Source organism: Lagenorhynchus albirostris, chromosome 5 (genome assembly GCF_949774975.1).
Source record: "Lagenorhynchus albirostris chromosome 5, mLagAlb1.1, whole genome shotgun sequence".
Taxonomy (NCBI): domain Eukaryota; kingdom Metazoa; phylum Chordata; class Mammalia; order Artiodactyla; family Delphinidae; genus Lagenorhynchus; species Lagenorhynchus albirostris.
Genome location: NC_083099.1, coordinates 131,422,242 through 131,431,827, shown reverse-complemented (window position 1 = coordinate 131,431,827; position 9,586 = coordinate 131,422,242). Strand labels below are relative to the sequence as shown.

Here is a 9,586-nt window from a genome sequence, read left to right as displayed (position 1 = left end):
ACTTTTAAAGTTGCCTTTCGGTGACTTCCACTGTGAAATATAGATTGTTATCAAAAACATGTTTTTTTTTTTTATTATTGTTCTCAAATGCTTTTATCTCAAAAATTATGGGCTACTGAATAAATAAAATGCAGTGGACTTCTGCATATGTATTAAAACACACATGAAGTATTTCACTCATTTTATTAAAAAGCAAACATTGGTCATAATGCTCTTTACTCTTGACAGGAAGTCCATTTTTATCAGCTTGTATTCATTTAAAAGTTAAAAATAAAATGATATAAAGAATACAAACTTGTAGCTTGGTAATGTTTCTACTTTTAGTCAATGAAGCATATGAGTGCTATTCCTTTAACATTATGCATCTTATATCCATCCTTTCCCAGCCATCCCTGTTACAAAAACCTTAATTCCAGCTCTTACCATACTATACTATAATTATTGATGTATTATCTAGCTCATCTCCTTACTTTCCACATCTCCCCACACCACCCAGCTTGCACCAAAAACCAAGTATTTTAAAATTTCACTTTTCCTATAGTACTTCCCTGGCTCCAAATTAGAAGATTACTCCATAAATGACAAACATTTCAATCCCAAATCCCAAGCCTTTCTTTTCTTTTACTTAAACTTCTTCCAGATTTACTGAGATATGATCAAAATAGAATGTATACATTTAAGGAATACAACATGATGATTTAATGCACATATATACTGTGAAATGATTACCACAATAGGGTTAGTTTAACACTTCCATAACCTCATATAATTATCACTTTTGTGTGTGGTGAGACCATTTAAGATTTACCCTTATAGCAACTCTCAAGTATCTGACAATATTGTTAACTATACCCACATTTTACATTAGATCCCCAGAACTTATTCATCTTATAAGTGGAAGCTTGTACCCTTTGAACAACATTTCCCCATTTTTTTCCAGCCCCCAGTCTCTGGTAACCACCATTCTATTCTGTTTCTATGAATTCTGCTCTTTTAGATTCCACATATAAGTGAGATCATACAGTATTTATCTTTCTCTATCCAGACCCTTCTTGCACTGTAATCTGTGTACCTCCCAAATTTAATTAGTCTGTGTATAAACTCTGCTCCAGATACACTGATCTACACATGCACATCGAGGATACATGGGGTTAAGTCTTGCCTCAGAGCATTAGCTAAAGTCATTGCCTCTTTCTAGTTTCTGTCTCTCTCTTTGATGTTCAATGAATCTTACACATCCTTCACATCCAGTGTGCCCCACCTTTTCCAGAATTCTTTGATGAATGAACCTAGCCCATGGAAATCTTAAGCTCTTTTAAGTTGCTTTAGAAATAGGAGTCGCTACCTTTCATTTTACATTTCTCTATACTCCCTCATGTGGCTCAATCTATTCCTCACCCTCAACCCTGCCTCCAGGCTACAATACTCAGAAAATCATAGACACACAAGACACAGATATTTTTAGACCACAGCTAAAGGGCAGGCTTTCTAAGACCATGAGTGGCCATTTATATCTTTCCCTTTTATCATATACTTTGTTCAAAGCAAAGTGAAATAACTTTAATATTCCAGGTATTCAATCAAACATCATTTGATTGAATGAATCTTCATTTCACCTGTACTCCTTTCTGTGTGCAACCTAAACTTTAAAGTCTTCCATTCTTTAAATAATGAAATAACTGCTCTATTTTCCATTAAATAAAAATTTCGGACTTCTTGTTTTAGCTCTGACATGGCAAGAGCTTGGAAATTGTCACTCTGGTCTTTACAAAAAGATAAAGATGCACAAACTAAAGATCAATGACTTTTCTAGAATCTAGCAGAAAACTGAGTTTTCAGGACAAACCACTCCTAAAATCTGGAGAAATGGGGGAATCTGTAGTCACAGCTGAGATTTGCTTACCAACAGAAGAAGCCTCTGGAGTGATAAACTGTTACAAATACTCAAACTCTCATTATGACAAGTTACTAGAGGCTGAGTATGGATTCGTGCAAAAGTGAGAAACTCTAAGGGGCTTTTGTCTTAGAGGCGCCCACACTTTTATGGGCTTTATCTACAGGAACTCTACCAGGTTCACACCGTGAAAATTTGAGAAAGATCCTTCTTTGCTCTGGCAGTGGGAGAAGAAGAGCAAGCTTTGTGAAAGATACCCAGAGTCTTTCCCATAACTGGAAAGGTCTCAACTCAAGGGGAATGAGCAGAGCCTTGTCTCCGAGCCCTGGGAAAAGGGCATCCCTCTCACTCAATTCCCCTGTAGTTTTCCTGTCTCACAAAAGGGAGGGCTGAGAGATTAAGCTTTAGTTTAATTTCCTGCCTTCCAAATCTCATGCAAAATGTTTCTTTCCACCCTAACTAACCTATAACTATATAGGAAGGTGATTTTCTGAAAACTCATCTCAATTTAGCTTAATTTTCAAAATACAATCTGACAAAAGATTTATGTTTCATCAAAAAGACAGTGTTAAGGAGCTGAATTATTTCTCCTAAAAAGAAATCGTAAAGTTCTAACCTGTGAATGTGAGCTTATTTGGAAAGAGGGTCTTCACAGATGTAATCAGGTTAAGATGAGTTTATACCAGATTAGGATGGGCCTCAGATCTAATTTCTGGTGTTCTTATAAGAAGACAGATTTAGACACACACACACACACACACATGAACACACACACACACGCAAGACGGGATGAAGGCCCTGTGATGATTGAGGCAGAGATTGGAATGATGTAGCAGCAAGACAAGAGATGCTAAGAATTACCAGGGACCACCAGAGGCTAGGAAGAAGCAAAGAATAATTTTTCCTCAGAGCCTTCATAGGGAGTATGGCCCTGTAAATATCTTGGTTTTAGACTTCCAGCTTTTAGAACTATGAGAACTTAAATTTCTCCTGTTTTGGAAAAAAATTACCAATGAGTGGTTATTTTTTACAGCAGTCCTAGGAAACTAATACCAGAAGTATTATCTCAATTGTGACTTGAATATCCTTCTATGGAGTTTGTCTTTACAAATTAGAGCCACTGAAATGTAGTTTTTATTCTGAATAATTTGTCTTCCATTTTTGGATTAGTTTCAACCATTCATGGTTATTTAATACTTGGTACCCTGATTTATTGAAAGCCAAAGAGAAAAAGAGATAGACAATATGATATTTAAAATAGACAAAAATTGAGTGTAAGAAAACATGAAGAAGATATTGTCTGGTAATGACAAAGATCTCAGGAAATACCAGAAATTATCTATCTATTGTGAAGGAGGCTGATATTTTAACTGTAGGAATATATGTAATTTAAGTTATGACAAAAGGAAACTAAAAATGTTTCAAAGGAAAAATAAAACATTTCATGCATCTTTGAAACTCCCCTTCATAAGAAAGTTATGACTTAATAGTACTGTTTTTCACCAAAGATAGATTTTCAAAGAGAATGACACTTGTGTGTTGTGGTTGACCACACCCACATGGAGGGAGTACAAAAGTCTGGGGGCAGCAGGTGATATTCATTCTCAAGAAAGTCATCTTCAACATCCAACCTAATCCTCGAGCCCTGTCACAATGAGCTACTACTACGGCAACTAGTATGGTGGCTTTGGTTATGGCCTTGGTGGTTTTGGTGGCCTGGGTTATGGCTATGGTTCCAGCTATGGTCGTGGAGGCTATGGTGGTTATGGCTGTGGCTACTTCCGTCCTTCTTTCTATGGAAGATACTGGTCATCTGGATTTTACTGAAAGCATTCTACATCTACAATGGTCTGTTTCCCCCATCCAGAATCCACCACACAGGCTGCCTATCTTCACTCCTGCTATGTTACTGACATGAAGCTTCCTCCTTCATCCCTCCTGTGATATTTCTGGAAGTATTTTCCAATAAAATTTGTCAACATTCAGGACCTTGTTTCATTATTTTTGCCTACCTAAATGCGCTATTTATTCATAAGTTTTGCATATTTGATTAATATATTTGGTTGAAACTTATTTTTTCCATACAATTATTTACTTCCTTAGAAGTGATCTTATTAACTTTTAGCCTGTAACTTCTACATCTCATGTGATAACTTGCTCATATATTGTTCTTTTTTAGATTTGACATCCTATAAAAACAAAATATTTAGGCATAAACTAATTCTTATGAATATAATAACACTTCCTTTGTAAAGTTGTTAGTTTAATATAATAACTACTTTATTCTCAGTATATCAGGGAAAGAATATTTTTAAACCTATATACTCTTTAGAAACTGTTATGTTTATGAGCTTGTAAGGAAGAGCTGTCTGTACCTCTTTGCTCAGTCTTTGTTCAATGTGCCCTCTACTAGGAGCCTCCTTAGAAAACAATGACAGGGATACATGTTGTTTGAATCGTTTCCCCCTCCCCATCCTCTGCTGCCAAACACATACACACTGCCCACTCCAGCAGCTTCAATCTTTTTTTTTTTTAAGTATGCCTTGTGTTTTTTTTTTAATATATATTTATTTATTTATTTTTGGCTTCGTTGGTTGGGTCTTCGTTGCTGCACGCGGGCTTTCTCCAGTTGCAGCAAGCGGAGCTACTCTTTGTTTCTGTGTGCAGGCTTCTTATTGCGGTGGCTTCTCTTGTTGCGGAGCATGGGCTCTAGGCGCGTGGGCTTCAGTAGTTGTGGCACATGGGCTCAGTAGTTGTGGTTCGTGGGCTCCAGAGCACAGGCTCAGTAGTTGTGGCACATGGGCTTCGTTGCTCCGCAGCATGTGGGATCTTCCCGGACCAGGGCTCAAACCGGTGTTCCCTGCCTTGGCAGGTGGATTCTTTACTACTGTGCCACCAGGGAAGTTCCAGCAGCTTCAATTTTTATAAAAAATTGGAAAACCTGTGTTTTCTTTTTCTATGTTCAGACTTTCCTTATTATTTTAACATTTTAATATGTAACTTTTCAGGTTTTACCTTACTTTATTCATAAGTTAAAAAAAAATTGAGGCTTGAATCAATGTTTCTATAATTTTTCCAACTCAGATTGAGTAGTATTTGTTCCTCATTTAAGTCTTGAGAGGGATTTTATTGCAGGTTATTTTTTTGGGGGTGGTGGCTTCCTTCAAACCTGAGATTGTTATGGATTTTTATTTCATATTCCCATAATTAGGGTCTTAAGATCCCTAACTTTCATCTTTAAATTATACATGATGGGACTCCCAATATAACTCTCATTTAATTAGGTAAATTGCACAAGTTTTCATGGATCTCCAGTGATTCTTACTAATACTTCAGTAATGTGCTAATAAACTAATAGTTGTGCTGACTTTTTTGTGATTTAGTGAATGGAGAAATGATTTGGAGGATGAGTTTCATTGATTCAAGCTAGAAATCAGAAACTTCAATTCAGTTATTAGCAGTTACCTACATAGCACTAAATCCAACCTGACAGGACATTTTAAATAATGGGGCTTAAATTCCAGGAAATAAATAATAATTAAAAAAAATCACACACCCAATACCTTTTTTTAAAGAAAGAATCTTTATATCTATCAGGTATATACTGAAATATTTATGGACCTAAAAAGCAGGGCATCTCAAAATGATGCAACAGTGAAGGAAGCATGTGAGGCTATGTTTGAAATACAATTGACCCTGACTTGGTAATTCATTAAAATGAATGAATGATTGGTGGGAGTTTTTTATATTGTATTACTATATTTCTGTATTTAATTTTTTTCCATAACCATATTTTCAGAAACAATTAAATGTTTTATTTTGTGAGAAGGACTCTAGGACTTAAGGAATGTGGAGAGATGTATTGAATAGAACCTTACTTCGCGTACCCCCTGCCAAAATGGTATTTTAAACAAATTAGAGAAGGGCAGAGTTGAAGAAGAGAACAGCATGTGCATTGTCATGGGGAGGGAGAAGAAAAATATGTTCCATAAGATAAAGAAGGAATTGGAGCTTTAGGGTCCTTGTTGGATTATTAGAGTGAATATAGTATATGGACATCTTTAAATAATGAAAATGGTTTTCATTTCATACTGCCATAAATTAAAAAAAACAGTGTCACAGAAAATATGTTTAAAAGAAAATAATTGAAATGCAGATAAAATACTGTAATCTTGGCACCTGCCCAAGAAGTCCCAGCTCAAACACTGTTCCCATATATGGGGTCTGGACTAGAAAGGAAAGCAGTTTGAGATTTATTTCAAGAATGTCATGCAGAATACAGTAAACAGGAAATCAAATTCTAGAGAGACAAAGGGGATTCCTAAGGTGATAAAGACAGTTCCCTTAACGCTGATTATCAGATGAAAGAGCAGTAAGTATGGATTTGAACAGTGCAGAAGCTGCTGAAAAATGGCAGAAGAAGTGGTGGTAGTAGCCAAATTCGATTATGTGGCCCAATAAGAACAAGAGCTGGACATCAAGAAGAATGAGAGATTGTGGCTTCTGGATGATTCTAAGTCCTGGTGGCGAGTTCAAAATTCCATGGATAAAATGGGTTTTGTGCCTTATAACTACGTGGAAAGGAAAAACAGTGCTTGGAAAGCATCGATTGTAAAAAACCTAAAGGATACGTTAGGCATTGGAAGAGTGAAAAGAAAACCTCGTGTGCCAGGTTCTGCATCTCCTGCTGATGATAGCTTTTTTGACCCAGGGGAATGTCTGTATGACCTCAACGTGCCTGCTTATGTAAAATTTAATGACATGGCAGAGAGAGAGGATGAATTGTCATTGATAAAAGGGACAAAGATGATCGTCATGGAGAAATGCAGTGATGGGTGGTGGTGGGGTAGCTATAATGGACATGTTGGATGGTTCCCTTCAAACTACATGACTGAGGAAGGCGACAGTCCTTTGGGTGACCATGTGGGTTCTTTGTCAGAGAAATTAGCAGCAGTTGTCAGTAACCTAAATACTGGGCAAGTGTTACATCTGGTACAGGCTCTTTACCCATTCAGGTCATCCAATGATGAAGAACTTAATTTTGAGAAAGGCGATGTAATGGATGTTATTGAAAAACTTGAAAATGACCCTGAGTGGTGGAAATGCAGGAAGATCAATGGAATGGTTGTTCTGGTGCTGAAAAACTATGTTATCATTAGGCAGAATAATCCATTAACCTCAGGTTTGGAACCATCGCCTCCACAGTGTGATTACATTAGGCTTTCACTCACTGGAAAGTTTGCTGGCAATCCATGGTATTATGGGAAAGTCACCAGGCACCTAGCAGAAATGGCATTAAATGAAAGAGGGCATGAAGTTGATTTCCTCATTCATGATAGTGAATCTCCGCCAAATGATTTTTCAGTATCACTAAAAGCACAAGGGAAAAATAAGCATTTTAAAGTCCAACTAAAAGAAACCGTCTACTGCATTGGGCAGCGTAAATTCAGCACCGTGGAAGAACTTGTAGAACATTATAAAAAGGCACCAATTTTTACAAGTGAACAAGGAGAAAAATTATATCTTATCAAGATTTATCATGATACTGCTGACCAGAAGTGACTGCTATACAGTTGTAAATCGTCATGTAATTGAAGACTGAGAAAATATCAGTCCAATCATGCTTGATTGGAAATTGCTGTTTCTAACTCTATATGAAAATTGACTATAATATATAAGTATTTTTATTATAACTCATTCCATACATATATACTACAGATGCCAAACATCTGCATAGAGCAATTCCTTATCCTTGGTCTTCTGTTTTATTGTTTTTTTTGCTCTTTTTCTCTTTGCTTCTAATATTAAGGTTTTATATTTTGAAAAAAATGATGCAGATCGAAAGTCTTTATATGGAAGAATTTCTTTATTGCCTTTCTTTTATTTCCTTGTAAGGACACCACCTTAGTTACTTCTGAAATGGTTCTCTTCATATAAAATTATTATATCAATTATATCAATATATGGCATATGCTAAAATAAATTTCTTGGAGAGTTGTTAGAAAAAAAAGAATGTCATGCATACTGATCATATGAATGATGATAAAGAAGAAGAATGTGAGTTGTGTTCTCATTTTCAGGGCTTGAGGCCGAATAAAGTTCCTGCTCATGATCTTACGAGCAGAGAAATAGACATATGTATGAGTAAAAGACAAGAAGCTTTGACCTCAGAATATTTGCATCTACACTGACACTTTGATTGCCAAATGAAGATACCTTGTTGACAGAATATTATGATTGATGTTTTCATCATGTAATTTCCACTTATAAATTATTTATAATTATGAAGAAATGCCTCAAAATTTCCTTTCTGCACAGCAGATAATTGCATCTTAAATACAGAGTAAAGGAATCAAAGTGACTTTCCAAAGTTGGTCTTGGCACCAAAATATTTATTTTTTTAGAGTTTTCTTTTTATTGTTATAATTAGGTTGCATTCATGTGTTCTCATTCCCAGGTATTTACAAATATATTTCCCCTCCAATTGGCTGTTGACTGACTAGAATTCCAAGGAAATGGATTTTGTCATAATTATTTGGTACTGAGAAATTTGGGGCCTGATACTGTTTATTTATTTAATTTTTAATAAAGTTAACTTAAAGGAGGATAGCACATTACATTTAAACAAGGAAAAATAATAACTATGTCCTGTAAGTTTCATATTTGTCTCTAAAATCTGCACAAATACTACTGATATTTAATAATATACCTTACGTTCATCCTTTCTAGTCCATTTTTCTTATTTCATACTATGACGGGATATTGTAAGAGCTTGTCAAGTGGTTCTCTTGCTTTCAAGAATTCACCATACAATCCACATTTCAGAGAAAATATATATTCCTAAAACATCACTTCTCTGAACCCATAGCCCAAAACAAAACTATAGAATATAATGTATGGCCCACCCTGCAGGTAAGTTAAAATGCTTCCCAACCATCAATTATTCTTTATTTAAACTCTGTGCTCCAACCACAATGCTTTGCTCATTGAGGACACATCTTGCTTACCTTTGTATCTGATCATAAGCTAAAACCAGTTTCTGTGTTGGAAACTCCTCTTCTCACTTTATAAAAGTCTTATACACATCCTCTAGATGCAGTTCATTATACATTTCTACAGAATTCTTACTTGCAAGACATTGCAGCCACCATAATAGTTAATTCCTCTAAATTACCCTTGAAATCAGTGTAACTATCCATCACTTTACTCCTCCATTATACTACTTTATGGTATTTATAAGAAAAAACACATATGTCTTCATTCACATACACCAAATAACACACACATACATACAACATAAAGAGACAAGCACACAAGCACACATACAATTGAGAATACAATTAAGTTGTGGGATTTAAGGTAAATGGAGTCATCATTTATATATTTATCATCTATCATCTCCCTTCCCAAAGGCTTATCATTGTTTCTTTCTCATAATATAATGTAAATATGAATATTTTATTGAGTATATTTGTTTTAATTGATTTTTTTACAATTTGAAGTATATAAATATAAATATTTATATCCCTTCATATAAATACTTCTCTATTTACAAAAAACTCATACAATATGAATTTGCATTTCAGGAAAAAATAAATTTTAAAAAATCAGCAAATACGTATGTTGTTTCCTTTTACAAGGTATTGTGCTAGGTGTCAGCTTCATGCCTTCGAAGTACTTTTAGACCAGTTT

At 35.3% G+C, this 9,586-nt stretch overlaps 1 pseudogene; it reads left to right on the top strand.

The window, feature by feature from the left end:
* The first annotated feature begins 6,304 nt into the window (after positions 1–6,304).
* On the top strand, positions 6,305–7,338 carry LOC132520700 (cytoplasmic protein NCK1-like; annotated as a pseudogene).
* The last annotated feature ends 2,248 nt before the right edge of the window (positions 7,339–9,586 follow it).